Consider the following 11,872-nt stretch of genomic DNA (forward strand, 5'->3'; position numbering starts at 1 on the left):
TGTTCTGAGGAAAAGATGTTGAATTAATGGAAGGAGAAACTGCATTTTGGCTAGATTATGACTAATTTTAGGGCAAAAAGGCGGAATTTTGGAGTCAAAATGTATTCTTTCTGGGATAAACTGTGAAATTTAAGGGAGAACAGAAGGTATGTTCGGGATAAAACTCGTTGTTGTTGGAGAGAAAACTTCTTACTTTGGATATGCATAGCTATGTTTTTGGAAGAAGATGTGCGATCCTCGGAATAAAAAGTGGTACTCGGGTACTAAATGTGTTATTTCTGGGATAAAATGCGATGTTCTGAGGAAAAGATGTTGAATTAATGGAAGCAGAAACTGCATTTTGGCTAGATTATGACTAATCTTAGGGCAAAAAGGCGATATTTTGGAGTCAAAATGTATTCTTTCTGGGATAAACTGTGAAATTTAAGGGAGAAAAGAAGTTATGTTCGGGATAAAACGCTGTTGTTTTGGAGAGAAAACTTCTTACTTTGTATATGCATAGCTATGTTTTTGGAAGATGATGTGCGATCCTCGGGATAAAAAGCGGTATTGGGGTACTAAATGTGTTATTTCTGGGATAAAATGCGATGTTCTGAGGAAAAGATGTTGGATTAATGGAAGGACATACTGCATTTTGGCTAGATTATGACTAATTTTAGGGAAAAAGGCGATATTTTGGAGTCAAAATGTATTCTTTCTGGGATAAACTGTGAAATTTAAGGGAGAAAAAAAGTTATGTTCGGGATAAAACGCGGTGTTTTGGAGAGAAAACTTCTTACTTTGGATATGCATAGCTATGTTTTTGGAAGATGATGTGCGATCCTCGGAATAAAAAGCGGTATTGGGGTACTAAATGTGTTATTTCTGGGATAAAATGCGATGTTCTGAGGAAAAGATGTTGAATTAATGGAAGGAGAAACTGCATTTTGGCTAGATTATGACTAATTTTAGGGCAAAAAGGCGATATTTTGGAGTCAAAATGTATTCTTTCTGGGATAAACTGTGAAATTTAAGGGAGAAAAGAAGTTATGTTCAGGATGAAACGAGGTGTTTTTAAGAGGAAACTTACGTTCGATATGCATAGCTATGTTTTTGGAAGATTTGCGATCCTCGGAATAAAAAGCGGTATTGGGGTACTAAATGTGTTATTTCTGGGATAAAATGCGATGTTCTGAGGAAAAGATGTTGAATTAATGGAAGGAGAAACTGCATTTTGGCTAGATTACGACTAATTTTAGGGAAAAAAGGCGATATTTTGGAGTCAAAATGTATTCTTTCTGGGATAAACTGTGAAATTTAAGGGAGAAAAGAAGTTATGTTCGGGATAAAACGCTGTGTTTTGGAGAGAAAACTTCTTACTTTGGATATGCATAGCTATGTTTTTGGAAGATGATGTGCGATCCTCGGAATAAAAAGCGGTATTGGGGTACTAAATGTGTTATTTCTGGGATAAAATGCGATGTTCTGAGGAAAAGATGTTGAATTAATGGAAGGACATACTGCATTATGGCTAGATTATGACTAATTTTAGGGCAAAAAGGCGATATTTTGGAGTCAAAATGTATTCTTTCTGGGATAAACTGTGAAATTTAAGGGAGAAAAAAAGTTATGTTCAGGATAAAACGCGGTGTTTTGGAGAGAAAACTTCTTACTTTCGATATGCATAGCTATGTTTTCGGAAGAAGATGTGCGATCCTCGGAATAAAAAGCGGTATTGGGGTACTAAATGTGTTATTTCTGGGATAAAATGCGATGTTCTGAGGAAAAGATGTTGAATTAATGGAAGGAGAAACTGCATTTTGGCTAGATTATGACTAATTTTAGGGCAAAAAGGCGGAATTTTGGAGTCAAAATGTATTCTTTCTGGGATAAACTGTGAAATTTAAGGGAGAACAGAAGGTATGTTCGGGATAAAACTCGTTGTTGTTGGAGAGAAAACTTCTTAGGACATGCATAGCTATGTTTTTGGAAGAAGATGTGCGATCCTCGGAATAAAAAGCGGTACTCGGGTACTAAATGTGTTATTTCTGGAATAAAATGCGATGTTCTGAGGAAAAGAGGTTGAATTAATGGAAGGAGAAACTGCATTTTGGCTAGATTATGACTAACTTTAGGGCAAAAAGGCGATATTTTGGAGTCAAAATGTATTCTTTCTGGGATAAACTGTGAAATTTAAGGGAGAAAATTAGTTATGGTCGGGATAAAACGTGTTGTTTTTGAGAGAAAACTTCTTACTTTCGATATGCATAGCTATGTTTTTGGAAGAAGATGTGCTATCCTCGGATTAAAAAGCGGTATTGGGGTACTAAATGTGTTATTTCTGGGATAAAATGCGATGTTCTGAGGAAAAGAGGTTGAATTAATGGAAGGAGAAACTGCATTTTGGCTAGATTATGACTAACTTTAGGATAAAAAGGCGATATTTTGGAGTCAAAATGTATTCTTTCTGGGATAAACTGTGAAATTTAAGGGAGAAAATTAGTTATGGTTGGGATAAAACGCGGTGTTTTGGAGAGAAAACTTCTTACTTTGGATATGCATAGCTATGTTTTTGGAAGAAGATGTGCGATCCTCGGAATAAAAAGCGGTACTCAGGTACTAGATGTGTTATTTCTGGAATAAAATGCGATGTTCTGAGGAAAAGATGTTGAATTAATGGAAGGACATACTGCATTTTGGCTAGATTATGACTAATTTTAGGGCAAAAAGGCGATATTTTGGAGTCAAAATGTGTTAGATATGGGATAAACTGCAAATTTTAAGGGAGAAAAGAAGTTATGTTCGGGAAAAAACGCGGTGTTTTGGAGATAAAACTTCTTACTTTCGATATGCATAGCTATGTTTTTGGAAGAAGATGTGCGATCCTCGGAATAAAAAGCGGTACTCAGGTACTAGATGTGTTATTTCTGGAATAAAATGCGATGTTCTGAGGAAAAGATGTTGAATTAATGGAAGGACATACTGCATTTTGGCTAGATTATGACTAATTTTAGGGCAAAAAGGCGATATTTTGGAGTCAAAATGTATTCTTTCTGGGATAAACTGTGAAATTTAAGGGAGAAAATTAGTTATGGTCGGGATAAAACGTGGTGTTTTGGAGAGAAAACTTCTTACTTTGGATATGCATAGCTATGTTTTTGGAAGATGATGTGCGATCCTCGGAATAAAAAGCGGTATTGGGGTACTAAATGTGTTATTTCTGGGATAAAATGCGATGTTCTGAGGAAAAGATGTTGAATTAATGGAAGGAGAAACTGCATTTTGGCTAGATTATGACTAATTTTAGGGCAAAAAGGCGGAATTTTGGAGTCAAAATGTATTCTTTCTGGGATAAACTGTGAAATTTAAGGGAGAACAGAAGGTATGTTCGGGATAAAACTCGTTGTTGTTGGAGAGAAAACTTCTTAGGATATGCATAGCTATGTTTTTGGAAGAAGATGTGCGATCCTCGGAATAAAAAGAGGTTTTGGGGTACTAAATGCGTTATTTCTGGGATAAAATGCGATGTTCTGAGGAAAAGATGTTGAATTAATGGAAGGAGAAACTGCATTTTGGCTAGATTATGACTAATTTTAGGGCAAAAAGGCGATATTTTGGAGTCAAAATGTATTCTTTCTGGGATAAACTGTGAAATTTAAGGGAGAAAAGAAGTTATGTTCGGGATAAAACGCGGTGTTTTGGAGAGAAAACTTCTTACTTTGGATATGCATAGCTATGTTTTTGGAAGAAGATGTGCGATCCTCGGAATAAAAAGCGGTATTGGGGTACAAAATGTGTTATTTCTGGGATAAAATGCGATGTTCTGAGGAAAAGAGTTTGAATTAATGGAAGGAGAAACTGCATTTTGGCTAGATTATGACTAACTTTAGGGCAAAAAGGCGATATTTTGGAGTCAAAATGTATTCTTTCTGGGATAAACTGTGAAATTTAAGGGAGAAAATTAGTTATGGTCGGGATAAAACGCGGTGTTTTGGAGAGAAAACTTCTTACTTTGGATATGCATAGCTATGTTTTTGGAAGAAGATGTGCGATCCTCGGAATAAAAAGCGGTATTGGGGTACTAAATGTGTTATTTCTGGGATAAAATGCAATGTTCTGAGGAAAAGATGTTGAATTTATGGAAGGAGAAACAGCATTTTGGCTAGATTATGACTAATTTTAGGGCAGAAAGGCAATATTTTGGAGTCAAAATGTGTTAGATATGGGATAAACTGCAAATTTTAAGGGAGAAAAGAAGTTATGTTCGGGAAAAAACGCGGTGTTTTGGAGATAAAACTTCTTACTTTGGATATGCATAGCTATGTTTTTGGAAGAAGATGTGCGATCCTCGGAATAAAAAGCGGTACTCAGGTACTAGATGTGTTATTTCTGGAATAAAATGCGATGTTCTGAGGAAAAGATGTTGAATTAATGGAAGGAGAAACTGCATTTTGGCTATATTATGACTAATTTTAGGGCAAAAAGGCGATATTTTGGAGTCAAAATGTATTCTTTCTGGGATAAACTGTGAAATTTAAGGGAGAAAATTAGTTATGGTCGGGATAAAACGTGGTGTTTTGGAGAGAAAACTTCTTACTTTGGATATGCATAGCTATGTTTTTGGAAGAAGATGTGCGATCCTCGGAATAAAAAGCGGTACTCGTGTACTGAATGTGTTATTTCTGGGATAAAACGCGATGTTCTGAGGAAAAGATGTTGAATTAATGGAAGGAGAAACTGCATTTTGGCTAGATTATGACTAATTTTAGGGCAAAAAGGCGGAATTTTGGAGTCAAAATGTATTCTTTCTGGGATAAACTGTGAAATTTAAGGGAGAACAGAAGGTATGTTCGGGATAAAACTCGTTGTTGTTGGAGAGAAAACTTCTTAGGATATGCATAGCTATGTTTTTGGAAGAAGATGTGCGATCCTCGGAATAAAAAGAGGTTTTGGGGTACTAAATGCGTTATTTCTGGGATAAAATGCGATGTTCTGAGGAAAAGATGTTGAATTAATGGAAGGAGAAACTGCATTTTGGCTAGATTATGACTAATTTTAGGGCAAAAAGGCGATATTTTGGAGTCAAAATGTATTCTTTCTGGGATAAACTGTGAAATTTAAGGGAGAAAAGAAGTTATGTTCGGGAGAAAACGCGGTGTTTTGGAGAGAAAACTTCTTACTTTGGATATGCATAGCTATGTTTTTGGAAGATGATGTGCTATCCTCGGATTAAAAAGCGGTATTGGGGTACAAAATGTGTTATTTCTGGGATAAAATGCGATGTTCTGAGGAAAAGAGGTTGAATTAATGGAAGGAGAAACTGCATTTTGGCTAGATTATGACTAATTTTAGGGCAAAAAGGCGATATTTTGGAGTCAAAATGTATTCTTTCTGGGATAAACTGTGAAATTTAAGGGAGAAAATTAGTTATGGTTGGGATAAAACGCGGTGTTTTGGAGAGAAAACTTCTTACTTTGGATATGCATAGCTATGTTTTTGGAAGAAGATGTGCGATCCTCGGAATAAAAAGCGGTATTGGGGTACTAAATGTGTTATTTCTGGGATAAAATGCAATGTTCTGAGGAAAAGATGTTGAATTTATGGAAGGAGAAACAGCATTTTGGCTAGATTATGACTAATTTTAGGGCAGAAAGGCAATATTTTGGAGTCAAAATGTGTTAGATATGGGATAAACTGCAAATTTTAAGGGAGAAAAGAAGTTATGTTCGGGAAAAAACGCGGTGTTTTGGAGATAAAACTTCTTACTTTCGATATGCATAGCTATGTTTTTGGAAGAAGATGTGCGATCCTCGGAATAAAAAGCGGTACTCAGGTACTAGATGTGTTATTTCTGGAATAAAATGCGATGTTCTGAGGAAAAGATGTTGAATTAATGGAAGGACATACTGCATTTTGGCTAGATTATGACTAATTTTAGGGCAAAAAGGCGATATTTTGGAGTCAAAATGTATTCTTTCTGGGATAAACTGTGAAATTTAAGGGAGAAAATTAGTTATGGTCGGGATAAAACGTGGTGTTTTGGAGAGAAAACTTCTTACTTTGGATATGCATAGCTATGTTTTTGGAAGAAGATGTGCGATCCTCGGAATAAAAAGCGGTACTCGTGTACTGAATGTGTTATTTCTGGGATAAAACGCGATGTTCTGAGGAAAAGATGTTGAATTAATGGAAGGAGAAACTGCATTTTGGCTAGATTATGACTAATTTTAGGGCAAAAAGGCGATATTTTGGAGTCAAAATGTATTCTTTCTGGGATAAACTGTGAAATTTAAGGGAGAACAGAAGGTATGTTCGGGATAAAACTCGTTGTTGTTGGAGAGAAAACTTCTTAGGATATGCATAGCTATGTTTTTGGAAGAAGATGTGCGATCCTCGGAATAAAAAGAGGTTTTGGGGTACTAAATGCGTTATTTCTGGGATAAAATGCGATGTTCTGAGGAAAAGATGTTGAATTAATGGAAGGAGAAACTGCATTTTGGCTAGATTATGACTAATTTTAGGGCAAAAAGGCGATATTTTGGAGTCAAAATGTATTCTTTCTGGGATAAACTGTGAAATTTAAGGGAGAAAAGAAGTTATGTTCGGGAGAAAACGCGGTGTTTTGGAGAGAAAACTTCTTACTTTGGATATGCATAGCTATGTTTTTGGAAGATGATGTGCGATCCTCGAAATAAAAAGCGGTATTGGGGTACAAAATGTGTTATTTCTGGGATAAAATGCGATGTTCTGAGGAAAAGAGTTTGAATTAATGGAAGGAGAAACTGCATTTTGGCTAGATTATGACTAATTTTAGGGCAAAAAGGCGATAGTTTGGAGTCAAAATGTATTCTTTCTGGGATAAACTGTGAAATTTAAGGGAGAAAATTAGTTATGGTCGGGATAAAACGTGTTGTTTTGGAGAGAAAACTTCTTACTTTCGATATGCATAGCTATGTTTTTGGAAGAAGATGTGCTATCCTCGGATTAAAAAGCGGTATTGGGGTACTAAATGTGTTATTTCTGGGATAAAATGCGATGTTCTGAGGAAAAGAGGTTGAATTAATGGAAGGAGAAACTGCATTTTGGCTAGATTATGACTAACTTTAGGGCAAAAAGGCGATATTTTGGAGTCAAAATGTATTCTTTCTGGGATAAACTGTGAAATTTAAGGGAGAAAATTAGTTATGGTCGGGATAAAACGCGGTGTTTTGGAGAGAAAACTTCTTACTTTGGATATGCATAGCTATGTTTTTGGAAGAAGATGTGCGATCCTCGGAATAAAAAGCGGTATTGGGGTACTAAATGTGTTATTTCTGGGATAAAATGCAATGTTCTGAGGAAAAGATGTTGAATTTATGGAAGGAGAAACAGCATTTTGGCTAGATTATGACTAATTTTAGGGCAGAAAGGCAATATTTTGGAGTCAAAATGTGTTAGATATGGGATAAACTGCAAATTTTAAGGGAGAAAAGAAGTTATGTTCGGGAAAAAACGCGGTGTTTTGGAGATAAAACTTCTTACTTTGGATATGCATAGCTATGTTTTTGGAAGAAGATGTGCGATCCTCGGAATAAAAAGCGGTACTCAGGTACTAGATGTGTTATTTCTGGAATAAAATGCGATGTTCTGAGGAAAAGATGTTGAATTAATGGAAGGAGAAACTGCATTTTGGCTATATTATGACTAATTTTAGGGCAAAAAGGCGATATTTTGGAGTCAAAATGTATTCTTTCTGGGATAAACTGTGAAATTTAAGGGAGAAAATTAGTTATGGTCCGGATAAAACGTGGTGTTTTGGAGAGAAAACTTCTTACTTTGGATATGCATAGCTATGTTTTTGGAAGAAGATGTGCGATCCTCGGAATAAAAAGCGGTACTCGTGTACTGAATGTGTTATTTCTGGGATAAAACGCGATGTTCTGAGGAAAAGATGTTGAATTAATGGAAGGAGAAACTGCATTTTGGCTAGATTATGACTAATTTTAGGGCAAAAAGGCGGAATTTTGGAGTCAAAATGTATTCTTTCTGGGATAAACTGTGAAATTTAAGGGAGAACAGAAGGTATGTTCGGGATAAAACTCGTTGTTGTTGGAGAGAAAACTTCTTAGGATATGCATAGCTATGTTTTTGGAAGAAGATGTGCGATCCTCGGAATAAAAAGAGGTTTTGGGGTACTAAATGCGTTATTTCTGGGATAAAATGCGATGTTCTGAGGAAAAGATGTTGAATTAATGGAAGGAGAAACTGCATTTTGGCTAGATTATGACTAATTTTAGGGCAAAAAGGCGATATTTTGGAGTCAAAATGTATTCTTTCTGGGATAAACTGTGAAATTTAAGGGAGAAAAGAAGTTATGTTCGGGAGAAAACGCGGTGTTTTGGAGAGAAAACTTCTTACTTTGGATATGCATAGCTATGTTTTTGGAAGATGATGTGCTATCCTCGGATTAAAAAGCGGTATTGGGGTACTAAATGTGTTATTTCTGGGATAAAATGCGATGTTCTGAGGAAAAGAGGTTGAATTAATGGAAGGAGAAACTGCATTTTGGCTAGATTATGACTAACTTTAGGGCAAAAAGGCGATATTTTGGAGTCAAAATGTATTCTTTCTGGGATAAACTGTGAAATTTAAGGGAGAAAATTAGTTATGGTCGGGATAAAACGCGGTGTTTTGGAGAGAAAACTTCTTACTTTGGATATGCATAGCTATGTTTTTGGAAGAAGATGTGCGATCCTCGGAATAAAAAGCGGTATTGGGGTACTAAATGTGTTATTTCTGGGATAAAATGCAATGTTCTGAGGAAAAGATGTTGAATTTATGGAAGGAGAAACAGCATTTTGGCTAGATTATGACTAATTTTAGGGCAGAAAGGCAATATTTTGGAGTCAAAATGTGTTAGATATGGGATAAACTGCAAATTTTAAGGGAGAAAAGAAGTTATGTTCGGGAAAAAACGCGGTGTTTTGGAGATAAAACTTCTTACTTTCGATATGCATAGCTATGTTTTTGGAAGAAGATGTGCGATCCTCGGAATAAAAAGCGGTACTCAGGTACTAGATGTGTTATTTCTGGAATAAAATGCGATGTTCTGAGGAAAAGATGTTGAATTAATGGAAGGAGAAACTGCATTTTGGCTATATTATGACTAATTTTAGGGCAAAAAGGCGATATTTTGGAGTCAAAATGTATTCTTTCTGGGATAAACTGTGAAATTTAAGGGAGAATAGAAGTTATGGTCGGGATAAAACGTGGTGTTTTGGAGAGAAAACTTCTTACTTTGGATATGCATAGCTATGTTTTTGGAAGAAGATGTGCGATCCTCGGAATAAAAAGCGGTACTCGTGTACTGAATGTGTTATTTCTGGGATAAAACGCGATGTTCTGAGGAAAAGATGTTGAATTAATGGAAGGAGAAACTGCATTTTGGCTAGATTATGACTAATTTTAGGGCAAAAAGGCGGAATTTTGGAGTCAAAATGTATTCTTTCTGGGATAAACTGTGAAATTTAAGGGAGAACAGAAGGTATGTTCGGGATAAAACTCGTTGTTGTTGGAGAGAAATCTTCTTAGGATATGCATAGCTATGTTTTTGGAAGAAGATGTGCGATCCTCGGAATAAAAAGAGGTTTTGGGGTACTAAATGCGTTATTTCTGGGATAAAATGCGATGTTCTGAGGAAAAGATGTTGAATTAATGGAAGGAGAAACTGCATTTTGGCTAGATTATGACTAATTTTAGGGCAAAAAGGCGATATTTTGGAGTCAAAATATATTCTTTCTGGGATAAACTGTGAAATTTAAGGGAGAAAAGAAGTTATGTTCGGGAGAAAACGCGGTGTTTTGGAGAGAAAACTTCTTACTTTGGATATGCATAGCTATGTTTTTGGAAGATGATGTGCGATCCTCGAAATAAAAAGCGGTATTGGGGTACAAAATGTGTTATTTCTGGGATAAAATGCGATGTTCTGAGGAAAAGAGGTTGAATTAATGGAAGGAGAAACTGCATTTTGGCTAGATTATGACTAATTTTAGGGCAAAAAGGCGATATTTTGGAGTCAAAATGTATTCTTTCTGGGATAAACTGTGAAATTTAAGGGAGAAAAGTAGTTATGTTCGGGATAAAACGCGGTGTTTTAGAGAGAAAACTTCTTACTTTGGATATGCATAGCTATGTTTTTGGAAGAAGATGTGCGATCCTCGGAATAAAAAGCGGTACTCGGGTACTAAATGTGTTATTTCTGGGATAAAATGCGATGTTCTGAGGAAAAGATGTTGAATTAATGGAAGGAGAAACTGCATTTTGGCTAGATTATGACTAACTTTAGGGCAAAAAGGCGATATTTTGGAGTCAAAATGTATTCTTTCTGGGATAAACTGTGAAATTTAAGGGAGAAAAGAAGTTATGTTCGGGATAAAACGCTGTGTTTTGGAGAGAAAACTTCTTACTTTGGATACGCATAGCTATGTTTTTGGAAGAAGATGTGCGATCCTCGGAATAAAAAGCGGTACTCGGGTACTAAATGTGTTATTTCTGGGATAAAATGCGATGTTCTGAGGAAAAGATGTTGAATTAATGGAAGGAGAAACTGCATTTTGGCTAGATTATGACTAATTTTAGGGCAGAAAGGCAATATTTTGGAGTCAAAATGTGTTAGATATGGGATAAACTGTGAAATTTAAGGGAGAAAAGTAGTTATGTTCGGGAAAAAACGCGGTGTTTTGGAGAGAAAACTTCTTACTTTCGATATGCATAGCTATGTTTTAGGAAGAAGATGTGCGATCCTCGGAATAAAAAGCGGTACTCGGGAACTAGATGTGTTATTTCTGGGATAAAATGCGATGTTCTGAGGAAAAGATGTTGAATTAATGGAAGGAGAAACTCCACTTTGGCTAGATTATGACTAATTTTAGGGCAAAAAGGCGATATTTTGGAGTCAAAATGTATTCTTTCTGGGATAAACTGTGAAATTTAAGGGAGAAAAGAAGTTATGTTCGGGAGAAAACGCGGTGTTTTGGAGAGAAAACTTCTTACTTTGGATATGCATAGCTATGTTTTTGGAAGATGATGTGCTATCCTCGGATTAAAAAGCGGTATTGGGGTACTAAATGTGTTATTTCTGGGATAAAATGCGATGTTCTGAGGAAAAGAGGTTGAATTAATGGAAGGAGAAACTGCATTTTGGCTAGATTATGACTAACTTTAGGGCAAAAAGGCGATATTTTGGAGTCAAAATGTATTCTTTCTGGGATAAACTGTGAAATTTAAGGGAGAAAATTAGTTATGTTCGGGATAAAACGCGGTGTTTTGGAGAGAAAACTTCTTACTTTGGATATGCATAGCTATGTTTTTGGAAGAAGATGTGCGATCCTCGGAATAAAAAGCGGTATTGGGGTACTAAATGTGTTATTTCTGGGATAAAATGCAATGTTCTGAGGAAAAGATGTTGAATTTATGGAAGGAGAAACAGCATTTTGGCTAGATTATGACTAATTTTAGGGCAGAAAGGCAATATTTTGGAGTCAAAATGTGTTAGATATGGGATAAACTGCAAATTTTAAGGGAGAAAAGAAGTTATGTTCGGGAAAAAACGCGGTGTTTTGGAGATAAAACTTCTTACTTTCGATATGCATAGCTATGTTTTTGGAAGAAGATGTGCGATCCTCGGAATAAAAAGCGGTACTCAGGTACTAGATGTGTTATTTCTGGAATAAAATGCGATGTTCTGAGGAAAAGATGTTGAATTTATGGAAGGAGAAACAGCATTTTGGCTAGATTATGACTAATTTTAGGGCAGAAAGGCAATATTTTGGAGTCAAAATGTGTTAGATATGGGATAAACTGCAAATTTTAAGGGAGAAAAGAAGTTATGTTCGGGAAAAAACGCGGTGTTTTG

Source organism: Coturnix japonica, chromosome W, assembly GCF_054131305.1.
Source record: "Coturnix japonica strain WE chromosome W, WE-NBRP24, whole genome shotgun sequence".
Lineage (NCBI taxonomy): Eukaryota > Metazoa > Chordata > Aves > Galliformes > Phasianidae > Coturnix > Coturnix japonica.